Raw genomic sequence first — 22,024 nt, 5'->3', positions numbered from 1 at the left:
CTCTTTTTTATTTTTCAAGGATCTGCTTATACTTCATACTATGTATACATTCAATATTATATGCAATTGAAGATTATTATTTTCAGTACGTATTTCTCATGCAACACACAAACATTAAAATTTATACTAAATGTATGTTTTGCGTCATTCATTATTGTGTCTTTCTACAGAATTGTGTATGCTTACAATAATACTCAAGTTTTGATTTTCAAACATTTATAATACTCAAGAGAATAATATTGACGTGTGTGATTTATAATACTCAAGAGAATAATATTGACATGACACACACGTGCAACACACGTACACTAAACTAGTATGCTTGAAATGTATGAAAATCTTATGTATTAAAATATAGATGTGCCAATTTATCAGGCTATGATAACGCCTACTACAACCCACCAGTAGGCAAGCCAACCCCTATCCCGAAACTGCGAGTAATGGGATGTCAGGGTAGAAAACTGCAATTCACTCTAAAATAGTAAAGAAATAATAGGAGCATACGGGCGGAAGCAATTAAATATATACAAATAAAAAGATCTCTCCTAGAACCTGAAAATCACATGTATAGAGCTACTAGTACAAAAAGTACAAGTTCCAAAAGTGGACCACAGAAATAGAGTTGTCTCAAAAAGCAAAACACAGGCAAAATTTATATACAGAGGGAGACGGATAAATCCAGGATGCTATGTGTTCACCCTCGCCTTCGATCACGACTGCAGCTGGCTCGAATCAACGCCGGTAGCTAGTACTCGGATCTGCATCACGAAAACAGATGCAGATTGTAGTGAGTACCAAAACAACAGGTATCCAGTAGACATCATAGGTCGACTGAGTAAGATAAGCAAAAGTAAACTGAAGTGCGAGTAAATTATCACAACCAAAGACAGGGTAGAGGTAAATGTAGGTCTGTACACAAGCATACTTAACAAACAAAAAGGCATAGTCTAACTAAATCTGTCGGGCTCTCATAAACCCGATGGGTACACTCGTGCACAAGTATAAGGTAACCACCTGCACAGACTCCCATAAGCTCGATAGGTGCAAGGAAAGCTGAAGCAAAATGAACAAAGCCAAAAGGATTTCAATAATATCACCATTTTCCGGACTTGAACCGAACCCTTCCCAAACTCTAATTCCTCAACCCAAAGCTGAGGGAAGATGAAGACTTCAAATGAATATTCATCAGGGAATCAGGAATTGAACCACGTATAAGCTGGACCACGGACTTCAACAAGGTAACTATAGCTAATGGGTCGACACGAGTAGGCTAGACCAAGGACATCAACCGGGTAACTATAGCCAAGGGGGCGAACACGGGTAAGCTAGACCACAGACTTCAAGCGAGTAAATGTAGCTAAGGAGCCTGAACACAATTAAGCGTGACCACGGACTTCAACCGGGAAACTGTAGCCAGGAGATCAAACCGAATTAGAATCAGCGACCAACCGAACATCACAGGGAGTACCCCAAAACCGAGTGCCATTAATACATCACTCCATCCCGGACCATCTATAACCAGAATCGTCATGAAGACCCCCAGAATCAAGAACCAAGCGATACAGGACCACTAGGAGAATAGGGCATTATGGAGGTAAGGTCACCAGCTGTGTTACTGCCTAGCTAAAGCTCAGACTATCAGACTCGAGTCTGCTATACCAGTCTACAAGGAGCTAATCGTTCGAACGACGTCGGAGAAGTTATAAGGCCCAATGACACCAAAATTGCGCAAGTCTAAGGCAATACTAGTCTAAGCCTAGACTAAGGCCAAACGTGCTTCCAAACATATAACCATAGGCAAAGCATACATCACAAGGCATGGACGATCAACAATAACAGGAATCATGCTTAAACAGTCCAATAATTTCTCAAAATAGTGCCTAGGACATGAATTCTAGGAATTAGCATGCTCGACACCCCGACCCATCCAACTCATACAATTCAATATACAATTTCCTATACATGCTTAGTCTAACAAGGGGAAAACCGAGTCTACCTATAGGCCGATCGCGTGCTCCAATTCACGGAATTAGAGCTTTTTCCTTTCGAGCAGCCTCTGAATGTTGTCAGGCTATCAACAAAAGAATCACAATGTTAATACGGTCGTTATGACACTAAAATTATCGAATTCAGAGATGGGCTAATTTCGGACTCAAAAATCAAGAATTGTGGGACCCGCTTTGTAATTTACGAAATTGACTCCGAGGATAGAATCTAAATACTACCCCCATCTCAGGTTCCACAAGGGAACACAATTCACACATCCAACCGATCCAAACCCAACATGCATAAATGATCAATTTCATGGCCTAAGAACTTAGAAACACATAAGGAAAAAGGGAATATTAGCTCAAAGGAAGCCTCAACTCCTAATTTTGAACACATCATTGGGTTTCCCTCGAAAATCTACGCAAGTAGCCCTTTAAATCACCCAAATCGCCCAAGAATTGAAGGAGAAAACAAGGTTTAAAGTTTGATATAAAATTTGGAAATTGGGTCTTAAGAACGATCCCCTCTAATGTCACTTTAGAGACCCCCTGGTGATCGCTTAAGCGACACCCACCTAAAAGGCGGGCATCGCTTTAGCGACACCTAGTTGGTTAAGTGACACTCGCACATGATCTCCTGGCCACTTTAGCGACCAGGGGTCTCTTAAGCGACGGCACCAGACACAACTGGTGCAAGAATGAACTTAGCATGCTAAATCCTCCGACGGGATGCTCGGGATTCATTCGGAATCCTGTGCGCGCAAATAAAATATGCTACCCTATCAAATTCGATGTTCCAGACTTAATGACGCATTCAAAATTCTCATACAAGGTCATTTTTAATAAAAAGTGGGTCCCACACCCAGTGCCATTTTGAGCCCATTTCCACAACAGGCCTCGAAATTAAATCGGAAGCCTCAGAAAGTGAACGAAGGGTCGCCCTAGACTAAACTCAACATTTCGGAGCTAACCACGCTATCAGAATTTTCATCCGGATGCATTTTCCAAGAATGTTGACCAAAGTCAACTATAGACCAAATTTCAAAGGCAAAAGCGCCAAATAGTTCTAAACTCGTACCGATTGCCTCGGTTCTCATACCGACCATACTATTAGCCTAATTTAGTCATTTCAGAGCTAATGAGACCGTTAACATTCTATTCTGAGGTCATTTTCCTAAAGTCAATAACAAAACCATCAAAATAGAGAAACGAGCCTAAAATCCAAACGAACGATTAGGCAACCGAACAGTCAGTGCCAGCAAGTCATAAATGACTTGGGGTCGCTAAAGGAACGCTATAAACGACGGAATGAATGCTGAAATTCAAAAATGACCTGGAGGGTCATTACAACATCCACTACTAAAAAAACTTTCGTCTGCGAAAATAAGAGTCAAGAAGTATCTGAAGGCTCAAATAAGCCAGAGAACTGTGCCCGCATCTCATGCTCGGTCTCCTAGGTAGCCTCCTCGACTAGACAATGCCTCCAACGGACCTTAACCATAGGAATGTCTATGGAATGCAACTGCCTGACATCTCTGGCCAAAATAGCAACTAGCTCATCAATATAGCTCAAACGATCATCCAAGTCAACCGCGTCATACTGAAGCACATGGGACTCATCCGGAACATACTTGCACAACATCGAAACATGAAAAACTAGATGAATAGGTGAAAAGGCCAGGGTAAAAGCTTACTCATATGCAACCTCGCCAAAGCAGTTCTGATCTCAAGCACCTATCACAGTTTTCGATCCCACTGAATTGAATTGGGTCCATGAATCTAAGAAATGGGGGCTCGCGTCTGATTAGCTAGTTGGTGAGGCAATAGCTTACCAAGACTACTGTTCTCAATATCTAGAAAGGGTCAATATACCTGGGGCTAAGCTTGCCCCGCCTCCCAAATCTCATCACGCCTTTTATGGGCGATAACGGAGGAATACTCTATCACCAAAAGCAAACCTCAACGGTCGATGCCTATGATCTGCATAGCTCCGGTGTCTACTTTAAGTTGTACTGAGCCTATCTTGAATCACCTCACATGATCTAACCTGCATCAAGTCTGTACCACGCGGCCTGGGTTCCGTAGACTCAAACCAACCAATTGGAGAGTGACAACACCTACCATATAAAGCCTCAAACGGGACCATCTGAATAATGGAATGGTAGCTATTGTTGAACGCAAACTCCGCCAAGGGGAAGAACTGGTCCCACTTACCTCCAAAATCCATAACACAAGCCCGCAACATAGCCTCAAGAACCTGTATAGTGCGCTCTGACTGACCATCAGTCTGCAAGTGGAAAGTTGCGCTAAGGTCGACATGGGTACCTAACTCCTCCTGAAAAGTCCTTCAAAAGCTAGATGTATACTGTGAGCCACGGTCTGAGATGATAAAAACAGGCACACCACGAAGGCGAACCACCTCCCGAATATAGATACAGGCTAACCTCTCAGCACTATAGGAAGTATAAACAGGAAAGAAGTGTGCTACTTGGTCAATCGATCCACAATGACCCAAATGCTATTAAGACCGTGGGAAGTGCGAGGCAACCCCACAATGAAATCTATGGTGATCCTCTCCCATTTCCACTCGAGAATGGGTAATCTCTGAAGCTCGCCAGCAGGCCTCAAATGCTCGGCCTTAACATGTTGATTACTCAAATAATGCGACACATAATCGTCAATATCTCTCCTCATGCCGCTCCACCAGTAATGCTACCTCAAGTCACGATACATCTTAGTGGTGCCCAGATGGATAGAATATCAAAAGTCATGGGCCTCGCTAAGGATCATCTTAATCAAACCCCTAACTCTCGGAACACAGTGACGGCCACCAAACCTCAAAACCCCATCTAAATCTAAGCTAGCTAGACTAGAGTTACCTCCCAAAATCCAATCTCAAAGTACAACTAACTCCTCATCCTCAAATTGATGCCTGCGAATCCAGTCTAACAGAGATGAATGAGCTCCCACATAAGCTAACACATACTGGGAATCAGAGATTTCAAGTCGAATCATCCGGTTAGCTAAGGACTGGATGTCTAAAGCTAATGATCGCTCCATAGTATAAAGAAAGGATAGACTACCCATACTCACCGCCTTCTGACTCAAGGCGTCCGCTACTACATTTGCCTTGCCCGGATGGTAGAGAATAGAGAGGTCATAGTCCTTCAGGAGCTCAATCCAGCGGCGCTGCCTCGAATTAAGATCCTTTTGGCTCATAATGTACTGAAGGCTCATATGATCAGTGTAAATCTTGCATCGAACTCCATATAGGTAGTGCCTCCAAATCTTAAGCGCAAATACTACCGCCACCAACTCTAAGTCATGAGTGGGGTAGTTGCGCTCGTGTAGCTTAAGTTGCCTCGACGCATAAGCAATAACTCGGCCCTGTTGCATCATTACACAACCCAAATCAATGCCGGATGCATCACAATAAACGGTGAATCCCTCGCTCTCAACTAAAAGAGTCAATATAGGAGCGGTAGTATGCAACTCCTTGAGGCTCAGAAAGTTCCTCTCACACTCCTCCAACCACACAAAGGGGACACCCTAGTGAGTCAATCGAGTCAGAGGTGCCGCTATAGTAAAAAAAAACCTTAACAAAGCGCCTGTAGTACCTTGCCAATCTGATGAAATTTATGAATTTCAATCATAGAGGTGGGTCTAGCCCAATCACGAATAGCATTAATTTTCGTCGAATCCACCATAATGCCATTCTTGGACACCACGTGCCCCAAGAATGCTACGGACTCAAGACAAAACTCGCACTTTGAGAACTTGGCATAAAGCCGCTAATCTCTCAAAGTCTGGAGCACTACTCTCAAATGCTGCTCATGCTTGTCCCAACTCTGCGAGTATAGTAGAATGTCATCGATGAAGACTATGACAAATGAGTGCAAGTACGGCCTAAACACCCAGGTCATCAAGTCCATGAATGCAGCAGGGGCGTTAGTCAATCCAAAAGACATCACTAGGAACTCATAGTGCCATAACGAGTCCTAAATGCAGTCTTAGGGATGTCCACTGCCTTAATCCTCAACTGGAGGTAGCTAAATCTCAAATTAATCTTAGAAAATACCACGGAAACCTGAAGCTGGTCGAATAGGTCATCAATCCTAGCATGGGGTAAGAGTTCTTCATTGTCACCTTGTTCAACTATCTGTAATCGATACACATTCGCATAGTACCATCCTTCTTCTTAACGAATAGGACTGGGGCACACCAAGGCGATATACTAGGCCGAATGAATCTCTTATCCAAGAGATCCTGAACCTGAATACTGAGCTCCTTGAGCTCTGCGGGGGACATACGTATAGTAGGATGGAAATAGGATGAGTACCCGGCTCTACATCAATGGTGAAGTTAATATCACGGTCAGGAAGAAGGCCCAACAGATCGACAGGAAACACATCTGCAAACTCTTGGACTATAGGTACTGAATCAACTATAGGGCCCTCCCTACTCACATATCTAACACAAGCCAAGTATGCCAAACATCCGCTAGCCACTAACTTTCGAGCCCAGAAAAAAAAGATCACTCCAACCGGCATGCGACTACAAGAGCCTTGCTATAACACCGACGGAATACCAGGCATGGATAAGATAATGGTCTTGGCATAGCAATCCAAGGCCGCACAGTGAGGGGATAACTAGGTCCATGCCCAGAATCAGATCAAAATCCACCATATCTAGCAAAATGAGATCAACCCTAGTGTCACACCCCTAAATAGTCACCACACAGGATCTAAAGACCTGATCCGCCACTAAAGAATCACCTACCGGGGTTAAAACACGCAATGGCTCAACTAATAGCTCCGAACTCAAATAAATATATAAGAATATATGGAGTCGGGATCAAAGAAAGTGGATGCGGGTTGATTACATAATAAAATCGTACTTGTGACTACATCTTCCGAGGCCTCAGCCTCTGCTCTAGCTGGAGCTACATAGAAGTGGGCCTAGGCTCCTCTACCCTATGCATCGACTCTACCTCCTAACCTGCCTCCCCGAGGACCTCCATGTGCACCCTGGTGACCACCCCTGTGATCTTGATCCTGGTCATGGCCTCCGCCTCTAATTGGAGGTGTTGGTGCTGGCACGGGTCTGGCTACTTGTGGAGCTGGTAGGGCTAGCCTACGGTGAAGGCACTCACAAGACCACTGATCTAGATCCCCGCACCCATAGCACTCATAGGACTGTTGGCTGAAAGTTGGAGGTCAGACACCGCGACCGAAAGAACCCATTTGCGGACCATCTCGACCTTGACTCGAATCGGCACTAGAGCCAACCTGATAGTTCTGATCACCCTCTGAAGTTTGAAGAGAGGCCTGGAAGGGGCGGCTAGACTGATCCGACTGAAATCTCTATCGAGATCTATCATAGGACTCCATGGGTTTAAAGCGGCGCCCATCATGGCTATCCTCCTGCCTTGCTCCCTTGCCATTACCCCCTTGGGCCTCGCAGCGAAGCTGCTCAAGCATGCGGGCATGATCTACTACCTCCAGTAATGGGCGACCTGCTGAGTCTTGATCCGTAATTGGAGCCTCAATCCTTTGACGAAGAACCGAACTCTCTCCTCCTCTGTGGGTAAGATCATGGTGGCATGTATGGAGAGCTCATGGAATCGGGCCTCGTATTCCGATACGGTCATGGAGCCCTTCTCCAACCGTGAAAATTGATATCGGAGCTGATCCCTAACGCTCCTAGGAATAAATCGAGCAAGAAGGCATTTGAAAACTCATCCCACGTCACCGGTGGAGACCCAACTGGCCTAGTCTCCAAATATGTACACCACCACTGTCGGGCGAGACCGTCTAGCTGATAAGCAGTGAAGTCGGCTCCTCTCGACTCTACTAGACCCAAGGCCTGCATCCGCTCGCGGCAAATGAGTAGAAACTCGTGGGTATCCTCACCCACAACCCCAGAAAACCTCGACGGTGATAGTTTGAGGAACACCCCAAGCATCTTCTTCTTTTCAAAGAGCATGACGTGGGCTAAATCATCCAGCTGAGCAGTGAGTGTCGGTGGCTGCTGAACATTTGGTACCTCTGGTGCAGGCTTATCCTACGGCACTAGAGAGACGGGAGATGGGGCCTGCTGTATACCCCCAATAGTATCTAGAATCTGGGCGAACATCACCCGTAAGTCCGGAGCTGCAACCGACTCAGGTGATGGCTGGGCTAGTCCTGGGCCCACCAGTTGTTGGTGTACTAGAGGTACTGATGGCTCCACATTTGACTCCAAATTCTGCTCTCGGTCCCGGGTTGGTATTGCAGCCCTGGCACAGCCCCGAGGTCGGCCTCTACCTCCCGTGCGCATGCCAGCCATCCTTTAAAAGAGTGGAACAAGTAAGAATTTCAAAAATCGATAAGACACACACTGCACGACAAGGATACAAAAAAGACACGTTCCTAAAGACATCTTATAGCCTCCCGAGGATAAGTCACGGACGTCTTTGCGCTGATCCACAGAACTCTACTAGACGTTAACTCTTTACAAGTGAGACCGGTGAACCTAGGCTTTGATACCAACTTGCCACGATCCGATTTCTCAAGCCATGATGGAGCCTACTACACCCACCAGTAGGCAAGCCAACCCCTATCCCGAAACTGCGAGTAATGAGATGTCACGGTAGAAGACTAGCAATTCATTCTAAAATAGTAAAGAAATAATATGAGCATACATGAACGAGCGAACTCAATATATACAAATAAAAATATTCCTTCCAAAACCTGAAAGTCAAATGTACAGAGCTACTAGTAAAAGAGTACAAGTCTGAAAAGTGGACCACGAAAACAGACCTGTCTCAGAAAGCAAAAGACAAGCAAAATGTATAAACAAAGGGAGACGGGTAAATTCAGGATGCGATGTGCTCACCCTTGCCTCCAATCACGACCGCAGCTAACTCAAATCAATACTGGTAGCTAGTACTCGGACCTGCATCAGGAAAACAAATGTAGAGTGTGGTATGAGTACAAAAACAACAGGTACCCTGTAGGCATCATAGGCCAATTGAGCAAGATAAGCAAACGTAAACTGAAGTGCGAGTAAATGATCACAACCAAAGACAGGGCAGAGGTAAATGTAGGTTTGTACACGAGTGTACTTAACAAACAAAAAGGCAGAGTCTAACTAAATTCATCAGGCTCCCATAAACCCGATAGGTACGCTCATGCAAGTATAAGGTAACCACCTGCACGGACTCCCATAAGCTCAACATGTGCAAGAAAAGTAGAAGTAAAATGAACGAAGCCAAAAGAATTCCAATAATATCACCATTTCCTGGACTTGAACCGAACCCTTCCCAAACTCTAATACCTCAACCCAAAGCTGAAGGCAAATGAAGACTTGAATCGGAGATTCATCAAGGAATCAAGAATTGAACCACGTGTAAGATAGACCACGAACTTTAATCGGGCAATTATAGCCAGGGGATCGAACCGAATTAGAATCAGCAACCAATCGAGCGTCACGTGGAGTACCCCAAATCGATTTCCATTAATACATCACTCCAGCTCGGACCATCTACAACCAGAATCATCGTGAAGACCCCTAGAATCACAAACCAAGCGATACAGGACCGATAGAAAAATAGAGCATTATGGTAGTAAGGTCACCAGCTGCGTTACCGTCGAGCGAAAGCTCAGACTATCAAACTTGAGTCTGCTACATCAGTCTACAAGGAGATAACCGTCCAAACGACGTAGGAGAAGTTCTAAGGCCCAACGACACCAAAATCACACAAGTCTAAGGCAACACTAGTCTAATCCTAGACTAAGGCCAAACGTGCTTCCAAACATATAACGTAGGCAAAGCATACATCACAAGGCATGGACGATCAACAATAACAGGAGTCATGCTAAAATAGTCCAACAATTTTCCGAAATAGTGCCTAAGACATGAATTCTAGAATTAGCATGCTCGACACCCCGACCCCTCCAACTTATACAATTTAATATACAATTGTCTATACATGCTTAGTCTCACAAGGGGAGAATCGTAGCCTACCTGTAGGCCGACCACACGCGCTCTAATTTACAAAACCAGAGTTTTTCCCTTTCGAATGGCCTTCAAATGTTGACACACTATCAATAATAGAATCGCAATGTTAATACGGCGTTATGACACTAAAATTATCGAATTTGGAGACGGGCCAATTTTGGAGTCAAAAATTAGGAATTGTAGGACCCGCTCCATAATTTACGAAATTAACTCTAAGAATAGGATTCAAATACTACCCCTAGCTCAAGTTCCACAAGGGAACACAATTCACACATCAAAACCGACCCAAACCCAACATGCATAAATGATCAATTTCATGGTCTAAGAACTTAAAAACGTAGGAGGAAAAAGGGGATATTACCTCGAACAAAGCCTGAACTCCTAATTATGAACACACCACTGGACCCCCTCGAAAATCTACGCAAGTTAGCCTTTTGAATCACCCAAATCGCCCAAGAATTTAAGGAGAAAACAAGGTTTAAGAATTTGGAAATTGAGTCTTAAGAACGACCCTCTGATATCGCTTTAGCGACCCTCCGGTGATCGCTTTAGCGACCCTCCGGTGATCTCTTAGAGACCCCCCTGTATCGCTTAAGCGACACCCACCTAAAAGGCGAGCATCGCTTTAGCGACACGTGATCGCTTAAGCGACCAGTCGCTTTAGCAATAGGGTTGTGGCTTAAGCGACACCCGCCCAAGAGGGTTGGTCGCTTTAGCGAGCTCTTGGCCTCTTTAGCGGCACTCGCTTTAGCGACCTGGGGTCGATTAAACGACTTCAACAGACACAATTGTTGCAAGAATGAGCTTAGCATGTTAAATCCTCCAACGGGATGCTCGAAAATCGTTTGAAATCACGTGCGCGCAAATGAGATATGCTACCCCACCAAAGTCGACGTTCCAGACTCAATGGCGCATTCGAAATACCCATAAAAGGTCATTTTAATGAAAAGTGAATCCCACACCCAAGTATCATTTTGAGCCCATTTCAACAACAGGCCTCGGAATTAGATTGAAAGCCTCGAAAAGTGAACAAAAGGTCGTTCTAGATCAAACTCGACATTCCAAAGCTAATTGCACTGTTAGAATATTCATCCGAATGCATTTTTCAAGAATGTTGACCAAAGTCAACTATAGGCCAAATTTCAAAGGAAAAGCGTCAAATGGTCTTAGACTCGTACCGATTGCCTCGATACTCGTACTGACCATGATACTAGCCTTATTTAACCATTCCAAAGCTGATGGGATCATCAAAATTCCATTCTGAGATCATTTTTCTAAAGTTATAACCGAAGTTGACTTTTCAAGTTATAAAAGCTTCAAAATAGGGAAACGGGCCTAAAATTCAAACGAACAACCAGGCGACCGAGCAGTCAATGCCAGCAAGTCATAAATGAATTGGCGCCGCTATAGGAATGCTCTAAACGAAGGAATGAATGCTAAAATTCAAAAATGACATGAAGGGTCATTACAACATATATGTTTAAAGTCGTGTGAATAAATAAGCTTATATAAATTTATAATAACTAATATGAATGTTGAGTATTAGAACTCGTTACTTTATTTATATACACGATATCAAAGGAAAATATATAAATGAGTAAATAAAATAATAGACAAGCATAGATATATATGTATGTAATATGTAATAAATATAATTTGGGTGAAACTTCAAATAAAACTAGTGATGCATAAAAATGATTAAGTTTTAAATTATTAAACTACCCCAAATCTATACAACTAAAACATTTAAAGGTCGACGGGATTAAAAATGTTTACACTCTAATGTTCTTATCTTCTTCGGATCAGTGCTAGCTTATTAATCGAAAGATAAGAATATAGCTTATTAATCAAAAGAAAAAAATATAGTGTTTTATCATTTTTCTGCTCGAGTCACCTTCCATCATTTCCGAAGGGTCTATCTACCCCTACCCCTCATAAGTTCATTTGTTATTATAATCATAAAGCGATCTAAAAGAAATAAAAACTAACGTTCTAAAAGATGTTTGTCGTCCCAACTTAATGTCCAAGAGGCATTGAATTTACTAATTGGATAGGTTCTAGACTAAAAGGAAATATAGGTTTCCTAATTAGACACATTGTCAAACAAAATAAATAGGACGAGCAATTAGCATATAAAATCTCAAATAAACCTCTAGATTAATTAATTAGCATGTTTCAAAACATGAATAAACCGTGAACAGTCTTGACATAACAAGTGTGTGTGTCACAGATCGTAAGTGTATTATTAAACATACAAGAATAATTCATAATTAATTAAAATAAAAAATTGTTAATTGTCTTGGAATGCTGAAATATTCATTTAGGCCACTAAATATGCTAAAATATTTATTAAATCCTATAGGCATGATTTCTATATGAATTATTATGTTGAAAATGAATGAAACTTTAGAGGCATGATTTTATGTGGCATGATATGATGCTGAAATTATTTTAATTTTCTATATATGTATAATTTCTAAAATACATAATACATCGCAAGTTATTTAAAGTCCAGACATAATTTTATATAAACTAATATGCTAAAATTTGATTGAAATTACATAGGTATGATGTCTATTATTAAACGTGCTAAAATCATCATTAGTCTTACAAAACATGATTTTTAAATGACATATTGAAAATGTTATTGATTTAAATATATAGACGTAATATATTGAAAATATAAAATTCTATGACCATGATTTCTAATTAGTGATATGCTAAAATTTATGAAAATATTATAGGCATGATAACATGACATGCTGAAAACTAATTAAAGTTGTAGGCATAGTTTCAAAAATGGAATGACATGATAAATATTTATTAGAATTCTATGGACATGATTTTTATATACAACATTATGCTAAAAACATTTATAAAGGCCTGTAGACATGATATCTACTTAATTGGCATGTTGGAATTAATTAGAGACAATGTCCGCAGATTTGACAACAACTGAACAGATTTTGGAAAAGGCAAAATGGAGTCCTCATATCCGCTCAGGCTTGAGACATTAAGTTTACTCATTCCAACAAAAAAATCATAATCCTGTAATTTGAGCGGCTCTTCAAATAGTTTTAAGTTTTAACACTAGAAACTCAAGTCTTGGGAAAAATATTGGTTTAGGAAGCTCATCAATTTTTTGTGCAACAATTGACATGTGACTATATGGCTCGTAAGAAGTTCTTCTTGGGAACTCTTCTGAGTTCACATTGTGACTTACCATAAAAACGTGATATACATAGCCACATCACGGACCACATCATGCATTTTGACATAATTTTTGCCTGAACCTTGGGATAACAAGAAACGATCCTTCAATGTTTCTAACAGATGACACACCCTCTTTCTTGCTTCTTCTAAATTTTCAATTTCTGAAAAGATGCCAAGCCCCATTCCGTATCTAATTAATTGTTCATGCCAGATATTACTATCTTCCTTGAACAAGGAACAAAGCAAAAACAGGTACCTGACTTCATCACTTTCCAACTGACCATAGCTTAGCTTGAGAGATTGATACACATTTTTAATCACTCCCAGGATACTTTTTGGTGTTGATTTTTGTAATTGTTTAAGGGCATCCTCCCATGAAGTCTTGCTTTTACATTTTACATGTAATTGGTATGAAGCAATTTCTTCTTAATACCATCAGAGTATAATATACTCTGATGGTATCAAAAAGAAAAAGACTGCTTCAGCAAAACTGCTTGATACCATCAGAGTATATTATATATTCTAATGGTATCAAATGCGCGAGATAACTAAAAACAAGGGGTATGAGAGTAATGGGGTATCCAATAGTAAATAGTTTCCTTTTTGGGGTATAACAATAATTATCTCTTTATCCTTTTTTAAAATCTTTTTCCTTTTAAAGAAAACAAAATAAATACAAAAAATTAAAATACTAACTAACTACTTTCAGATTAATAAAAATAAAATAACTAAATAACTAGACTAAAATAATAAATAAATAAACAAGAAAAATACAAAATTATGTGATTTTGAGTCTGCATAAACTACATATGACAATTAATATTTTTCTTTGAAAATACAGAATTATGTGACCGTCGTCGCTGCACTTTTCTTCCTACAGTAATCAGTATCCGAATTCTTCAATTTCCGTCTTTAATAATACCATGTCAGTATATGATATGTTGTGAAGGTATCATTGAGAAATGAGTTGGTTGTACATGAATGATTGTATGAAACCTTAATGATACCAGTGTAGTATATGAATATATGAAAACAATTCTTAATGATACCATGTCAGTATATAATATATTGTGATAGTATCATTCTATATGGTATCATCAAGAAATTAATTGATTGTACATGAATGTTTGTAGGAAACCTTAATGATACCATAATAGTATATTCATATATTGTTATGGTATCACTAATGAATGAGTAGTTTTGTAAATGAATGAATGAAGAAAATCTTAGTGCTACCCAACAGTATATTCATATACTGTGATGGTATCATATATGATCTGAGGAGTGTTATCAATATATGAGTTCCTCTCTTGAAGGACTTCTCATTAGTCAGTAATACCATGCTATTATATATAATGTGTTGGTATCATTGAGGAATGAGTTGGTTGTACTTTAATGAATGTAGGAAATCTTAATGATATCACAACAGTACATGAATATACTGTTACGGTATCATTAATGAATGAGTAGTTTTATGAATGAATTAATGAAACGTTAGTGCTACCACAACATTATATTCATATAATGTGATGGTATCATATATGATCTGAGGAGTGTTATCAATATATGAAAGATTAATGATATCATGTCAGTATATGATATGTTGTGATTGTATCTTTGAAAAATATGAGTTCTCCCTTGAAGGACTCTGTTGGTATCATTTAGGAATGATTTGGTTGTACATGAATGAAATGTAGAAAACATTAATGACACCATAGCAATATATGTATATACTGTTATGATATCATTAATGAATGAGTAATATTATGAATGAATGGAGGAAGGAAACATTAGTGCTACCACAATAATATATTCACATACTCTAATGGTATCATACATGATCTGAGGAGTTTTACTAACTATATGAAACAATCCTTAATAATACCATGCAAGCATATGATGGTATCATGGAGGTGTCGTTGAATGATTGAAGTATACATCAATGATACCATAATAATATATAGATATATTATGGAGGTATCATTACAGACTGAAGTAAATCTTCAATAATATCATGTCAATATATGATATGTTGTGATGGTATCATTGAGAAACTATGAGTCCCTCTCTCGAAAGACAGCTCATTAGTCAATGATACCGTGTTATTATATATATAATGTGGTGGTATCATTAAGAAATAAGTTGGTTGTACATGAATGATTGTAGGAAACCTTAATGATGCCCTATCAATATATGAGTAAATTTGTAAATGAATGAATGAATGAAACCTTAGTACTACCACAACAGTATATTCATATACTGTGATGGTATCATACATGATCTGAGGAGTGTTATCAATATATGAAATAGTCCTTAATGATATATATTGTTAATGTATCATTAAGGAATGAGTAATTTTGTAAATGAATGAATGAATGAAACCTTAGTACTACCACAACAGTATATTCATATACTGTGATGGTATCATACATGATCTGAAGAGTGTTATCAATATATGAAATAGTCCTTAATGATACCATATCGGTATAGGATAGGTTCTGATGGTATCATTGAGAAATATGAGTTCTCCCTTGAAGGACTGTATCGATATCATTGAGGAATGATTTGGTTATACATGAATGAAATGTAAGAAACCTTAATGATACCATAGTAGCATATATATATATATATATATATATATATATATATATATATATATTATTAATTATTAATGAATGAGTAGTATTATGAATGAATGGAGAAAGAAAACATTAGTGCTACCACAACAATATATTCACATACTCTAATAATATCATACATGATCTGAGGAGTATTACTGATTATATGAAATAATCCTTAATGATACCATGTTATCATATGATGGTATCATGGAGGTGTCACTGAATAAAATTTAGAAATAAAAAATGAAAAGAGAATTAACTAAAAGAAAAATAAAAAACAAAATATAGAATAACCAAAAATATGAAATTAATTCTGCTGAAAAAAATAAAGAATATTATGATTTGAGGAAAAAAAATGAATGAAAAAGAAAAAAAAATAAAGAATAAAGAAATAATCAGGAAAAAGGAGAAAAGAAAAGGAATATATAATAAAAAATAAAAGGAACTAATAAAATAGAAAAAAGGGAAAAAGGAGAAAAATAAAAGTAGGGAAAAATAGAGAAAATAAAGAAATATATGAGAAAAAATAAAAAAAAAATAGAAGAAAAAGAGTATATACAATAAAAATTGAGTATGAATTAGATTATGGTGTAAAAAGAAAATAAAGAATAAAATAATTTGAAAAAAATAAAGGAACAAAAATGTATAAAAAATAAAAAAAGAAAAGAAGAAGAGAAAAAAAAACAAATAAAGAAATAAATGATAAAAAGAAAAAAAAAGTATATGAAATAAATATTTAGTATAAATCAGATTATGATGTGAAAAGAAATAATGAATAAAATAATTTTAAAAAATTTAAATGAACAAAAAAACATAAAAAGAAAAAAAGAAGAATTAGAGAAATAAAAAACAAAAGAATTAAAAATGAGCTTAATAGCTAAAGCCAAAAGGAAAGGGGTATTTATTGTAATTAGTTAGGGGGCATAAATGTAAAGGGATATATGTTTGTAATTAAATTGCTTTTATGGGGATGCTTAATTTTCCCTTTTTTCGTCAGTTTGGTGAAGTTTTTCGGGTTGGTTTGGACACCCCTACGTTCACAATCAACTCTTCTACAGATATTTAGTGAATTTCCTATTACAAATACAGGTCCTAAGCAAAAGTAACTGGATTTACCTGAGCCCATAGGTTACAATGTACATCCACTTCTGCATGCTACCTCTTTCGGCATAGGTATGAGGTGATGTTTTTGACTATTTCATCAGTGCTTATTACCTTCCTAGCTTCAAATTCTTAGACAACACTAGCTTTTGCCATCACTAGCTTCGGCTTCGTTACCATCACAAGCTTCTTGTTCCTGGGAGCAGAGATTGCAAAAGAACAGAGATGACCACCTTTTGAAAGAAAACAAAGAGAACGCTGATCTTTTAGATTTCTAATTGGAAATATTATGGCTAGTAAAAAAAGTTGCTTCAAGTGACGAACATAAATAAGTCTCTGAATATTACTATTACTATTTAGTATTAGTTAAAATGGAAAGAGAGCACCAAAAGAGGTGTGTATTAATGCATAAGACAAATATAGTTAGTTATGGGATGGCGTACAAGACAAACCTTCAAAATTGAAGAGCTGTTGTATCGCTTTATTGAGATCATCTTTCACCTCAGCATAGTCCACAATTAGCCTTTCCAGACTCTGTGTACTCACAGATCCCAGGGAAAACATCTTCATTTCAGGGCAGCTGCTAATCCTCACTTCTCCGAGAAATGGAAATTCAAGAGCATGCTTCGTCAAAAAGAAAAGCCCCAGCTTTGGTAGCTCTTCGAGCACCAACTTTTCTAACCGGGGAAATAAGGGCTTAGTAGTCATTTCTTCTCCTAGTTGTTCATCTTCTGTGATCACTTCTTCCATTGATTGGCAGGCTTCTATGCTTAGAATTTGAAGATTCAGAACACTTCTAGCCACTGATGGAGACATCAAGTTTCTCAATTTGTCATAGTTCCATAGTAGCAATATTTTAAGTTTGCTGAAGTATTCAGATGGAAGTTGATGAGAGCATAGAGCAGTTATGCTGTTAGTAACCCCGTTAAGTTGTAGCTCTTCCAGGCTGGGACAAGAAACCTGCAAACGTTGAAGGTTTTGTATTTTTTATAAGGGATGAAAATACAATATAGCTTCAAGTACAAATCAAGAAATGGATTGTATCTCATCTTACATCAAGGTAACAGGAAGTGAAAACTAGGATTTTTTAATTCATGAAATTTACTCCAAGTACAAACTGACAAAAAAGTATCACGATTCATGGCTTTAACTAAGGCTAATCCGAGATTTGAAGTTAATGGGTTCCTATAACAACCCTCAAGTTAATATACAGTAATAATTGGATTCAGAGTTTACAGAGTTTAAAGTAAATATAGATATTTAGGAATTTCTCAATACAAATACATGGTAGGCAACAGTAAACTACTGGGTTCACATGAACCCAGTGCTTTAAGCTAGATCTGCCTCTGCTTTAAGTATTAACGTAATATTTTAATTTATAAAACTCCAAGTACAAACTGAAAAAGATTGTTTTTCATGATACGTCACATGTAGAATAGTAGAAGCACACCTTTTCATCAAAAAGAGGATTTGAGTCGATGATAGAGTTATTGGCTATAGGCCAGAAATTTTGGAACTCCGGTAGGTCCCAGAAGCGCATGATTTGTAAATAAGGAAAATCAATGCCCTCAACGGTGTCACTGCAAAAGTGAGTAAAGCATTCCAGGAAATGAAGGTCCAGGTAATATAAATTGGGGAACTTCATTACTTGGACCATCTTCCCTTCTGGTCCAATATGTGTCCTCCGAGAGATCTCCTCATCCTCATCATTAGTGCAAGCTACTGTCGAGTTTGACGAACTCCCCACAGCCAAGGACGGGCAAAAAAGATTGTGTAGACTACAAAATCTAATTACCTCCAGTCTTTCAAGTTTGGGGAACGGAATATTATTCTGACAGTGGATACTCAAGAGATGTGTAAGTGAATCACAATCAGCTAGGAGGAGATCTTTCACGTTCTGAACTCCATCGCCCAGCAACTCGGTCAGCACATTCTTGGAGCCATTTCCTCTTGAATGTACAAGTTTGCTCTTCTTCAACATGCGGCAGATCCAATTACCCAATGGGGTGGTCTCAGTGACCTCGAGAACCATACTCCTGTTGTAATTATCCATGAGGGAACTATCGAGGTAACTAGGAACTTGTTGGCCCATATTTAGATAATACCGTGTCAACTTGGAGGAAAGGTCCAAGTTACTGTAAATTACATCTCCAGAACATTCAACTAATGTCAGTTCCTCTAATCGAACTAGTCTTGATAAGACCCCAGGTGAAATATTTTCAAGCGCGACTCTCTCATTCCATCATTCCAATACTCAAACAAAATTAGATTGGTCAATTTTCCTATCTCCACTGGAAGCACCTCTACAGTAGAATCTCTAATAATGAGAATCTCTAAAGTGACAAGATCGCCAATAATGGATATGTCATCCAACCTTAAATTAATCAGAGACAGCGTCCGCAGATTTGACAACAACTGAACAGATTTTGGAAAAGGCAAAATGGAGTCCTCATATCCGCTCAGGCTTAAGACCTTAAGTTTACTCATTCCAGCAAAAAAATTATCCTGTAATTTGAGCGGCTCTTCAAATAGTTTTAACATTAGAAACTCAAGTCTTGGGAAAAATATTGGTTTAGGAAGCTCATCAAATTTCTGTGCAACAATTGACATGTGACTGTATGGCTCGTAAGAAGTTCTTCTTGGGAACTCTTCTGAGTTCACATTGTGACTTACCATAAAAATGCGATATACATAGCCACATCACGGACCACATCATGCATTTTGACATAATTTCTGCCTGAACCTTGGGATAACAAGAAACGATCCTTCAATGTTTCTAACAGATGACACACCCTCTTTCTTGCTTCTTCTAAATTTTCAATTTCTGAAAAGATGCCAAGCCCCGTTCCGTATCTAAGTAATTGTTCATGCCAGATATTACTATCTTCCTCGAATAAGGAACAAAGCAAAAACAGGTACCTGACTTCATCACTTTCCAACTGACCATAGCTTAGCTTGAGAGATTGATACACATATTTAATCACTCCTGGGATATTTTTTGGTGTTGATTTTTGTAATTGTTTAAGGGCATCCTCCCAGAAGTCTTGCTTTTACATTTTAGCGCTCCTGCAACTGTAATAATTGCAAGTGGCAACCCCTTGCATTCTTTCACAACGTCCTTTGCTGTGTGATGAAGAGAAAGATCAGCTACCGAACCACTAGTTTTCTGCCGGAAAAGGACCCATGCTTCCTTTTCAGATAAGATTCCAACTTCTACTATCTTTCGAGCCTCCATTGTTTCACAAACATCTCGGAGTCGCGTTGTCAATATTACTTTGCACCTATGGTTACCACTGGTAATTCCAAGCTTGTTGAGATCAAGAGCCTCCCAGACATCATCCAAGATTACAAGGATACTGTCCTGACCCATTAACCTTGCACGCAACTGATCTCCACGATTCCACAAATTGTCCCCTTGTAATATTAGACCGATTCCTCCCGCAATCTCACCTTGAATTCTTTTCAAGTCTGATTTTTGACTGACAGTTACCATGACAACCTTATCAACGAACATTTCTTTTTTCGCCCTTGCTCTTATTCTGTCAGCCAGTGTAGTCTTACCTACACCACCCATACCACATATCCCAATAATTGTGACCCCAGGATCATCTCTCAAAGCTTCCATGACCTCTTCCTTTCTGGAGTTAAACTCCTCACTCATAGCTTCAATTTCAACTGCAGGTGGTGCAGGATAAGAGAAATCAACATAATCTTTTCCATCATTTCGAAGTTCAATCACCTCCAGTGTAATTCTCTTAGCTCTCTTACTTCGCGAGTAACGTGACTTTAAGTTTGGACACCAACCATAGAAGCAACCTCTTTCAACCTCAACTCTTCCTCGCATTACAACATCCACATTTTCAGTAATCTTATTAACACCATTTAACCAAGCCTCAACTTCTTGTGAAATGAATTGCAAGTTTCACCGGGAAGCCTCCGCTCTTTCCTGCACCCCGCTTCTAATACTGTCTAGCTTCTGAGATTCATTACCCAAAGATGTAATGTTGTTGTTGTAGTAAAAGAAATACCCAATCTGTCGCGCAACTGGCTGCATCAAGCAATCTGTAACTCTTCCCACATACATAGATAAGATTTCCATCCTCAACTAATTCCCAAATGGTTGCGGTAGAAAATAGGTTGAGAGTGAATGTAGTTACTATCTTTGTTGAAAGGCAATATGAAAAGGGAAAGGAGTTTGACTGACTTTTATGTGTTTTCCCTTCCCCCTTTCTTCCCTTCTCGTCAGTTGGGTGAATTGTGTAAATGAGTATCATACACCAAGGAAAACACCAAATTGAGGTATAGTTGAATCAAAACATGAATACTTCACATCATACTTACCTTCTTTCACAATCGCAATCAATTCCGGCGCCGGGCACTTTATCCCCATTTTGACCGTTGTTTTCTGTTTTTTTTTTAAATTTAAAAAAAAAAAAAAATAGGCGTTCCTTTCCCTATTATAATTGAGAAAAAAACATTAAAAGTAGAGTTTTATTATGAATAAAATGATAAACTAAATTAAGAAGAGGGAATAGAGAGCAACTGAATATTCTATATATATTTTTTCTCTTTTCTATTATGGTTTATCATTTTATTCATAATATGTTATCAGCACGAAACTCTAATTTTTTCTGAATAAATTAACTTCTATATCAAGTATGATGAACACATAAATTATATTTTTATATCTAGTGGATATATTGAAGAAATTTAATTTTAGTTGTTTTTGTTATTTTTAAATTAATTTATATCTCAGTTTTCATCATGTCAAATTTATTAAAGCTTGAATTGGTGGCACTTGACATTATTTGTCATGGATCCTTGATGCTGAAATTCACTTTGACGCTAAAGGTATTGGTGATACTATTAAACAAGGAAATAAAGCATCAAGCCAAAATAAAGCAAATGACATGATTTTTCTCCGTAATCATATTCATGAAGAATTAAAAGCTGAATATTTGACTGTAAAAGACACTCTTGAATTATGGACTAATTTGAAGGATCGGTATGACCATCTAAAATTTACTGTGTTACCAAAAGCTCGATATGAGTGAATACACCTTCGATTTCAAGATTTTAAAACTATGACAGAGTATAATT

At 38.5% G+C, this 22,024-nt stretch overlaps 1 long non-coding RNA gene and 1 pseudogene across 1 annotated transcript; both read right to left on the bottom strand.

Annotated features, from left to right (window-relative positions):
* Window positions 1-501: 501 nt before the first annotated feature.
* Window positions 502-2,072, bottom strand: LOC129874957 (uncharacterized). Its single transcript, XR_008763035.1, has 2 exons — window positions 1,997-2,072; window positions 502-758 (listed from the first exon to the last, which is right to left on the bottom strand). It is a non-coding gene; the product is annotated as an uncharacterized LOC129874957 (long non-coding RNA).
* Window positions 2,073-8,701: 6,629 nt separating this feature from the next.
* LOC129874956 (disease resistance protein SUMM2-like) lies at window positions 8,702-21,323 on the bottom strand (annotated as a pseudogene).
* Window positions 21,324-22,024: the final 701 nt, after the last annotated feature.

Source organism: Solanum dulcamara, chromosome 11, assembly GCF_947179165.1.
Source record: "Solanum dulcamara chromosome 11, daSolDulc1.2, whole genome shotgun sequence".
Classification (NCBI taxonomy): Eukaryota; Viridiplantae; Streptophyta; class Magnoliopsida; order Solanales; family Solanaceae; genus Solanum; species Solanum dulcamara.
The sequence above is the reverse complement of the archived record's forward strand: the minus strand, read 5'-3'. Positions and strand labels throughout refer to the sequence as shown.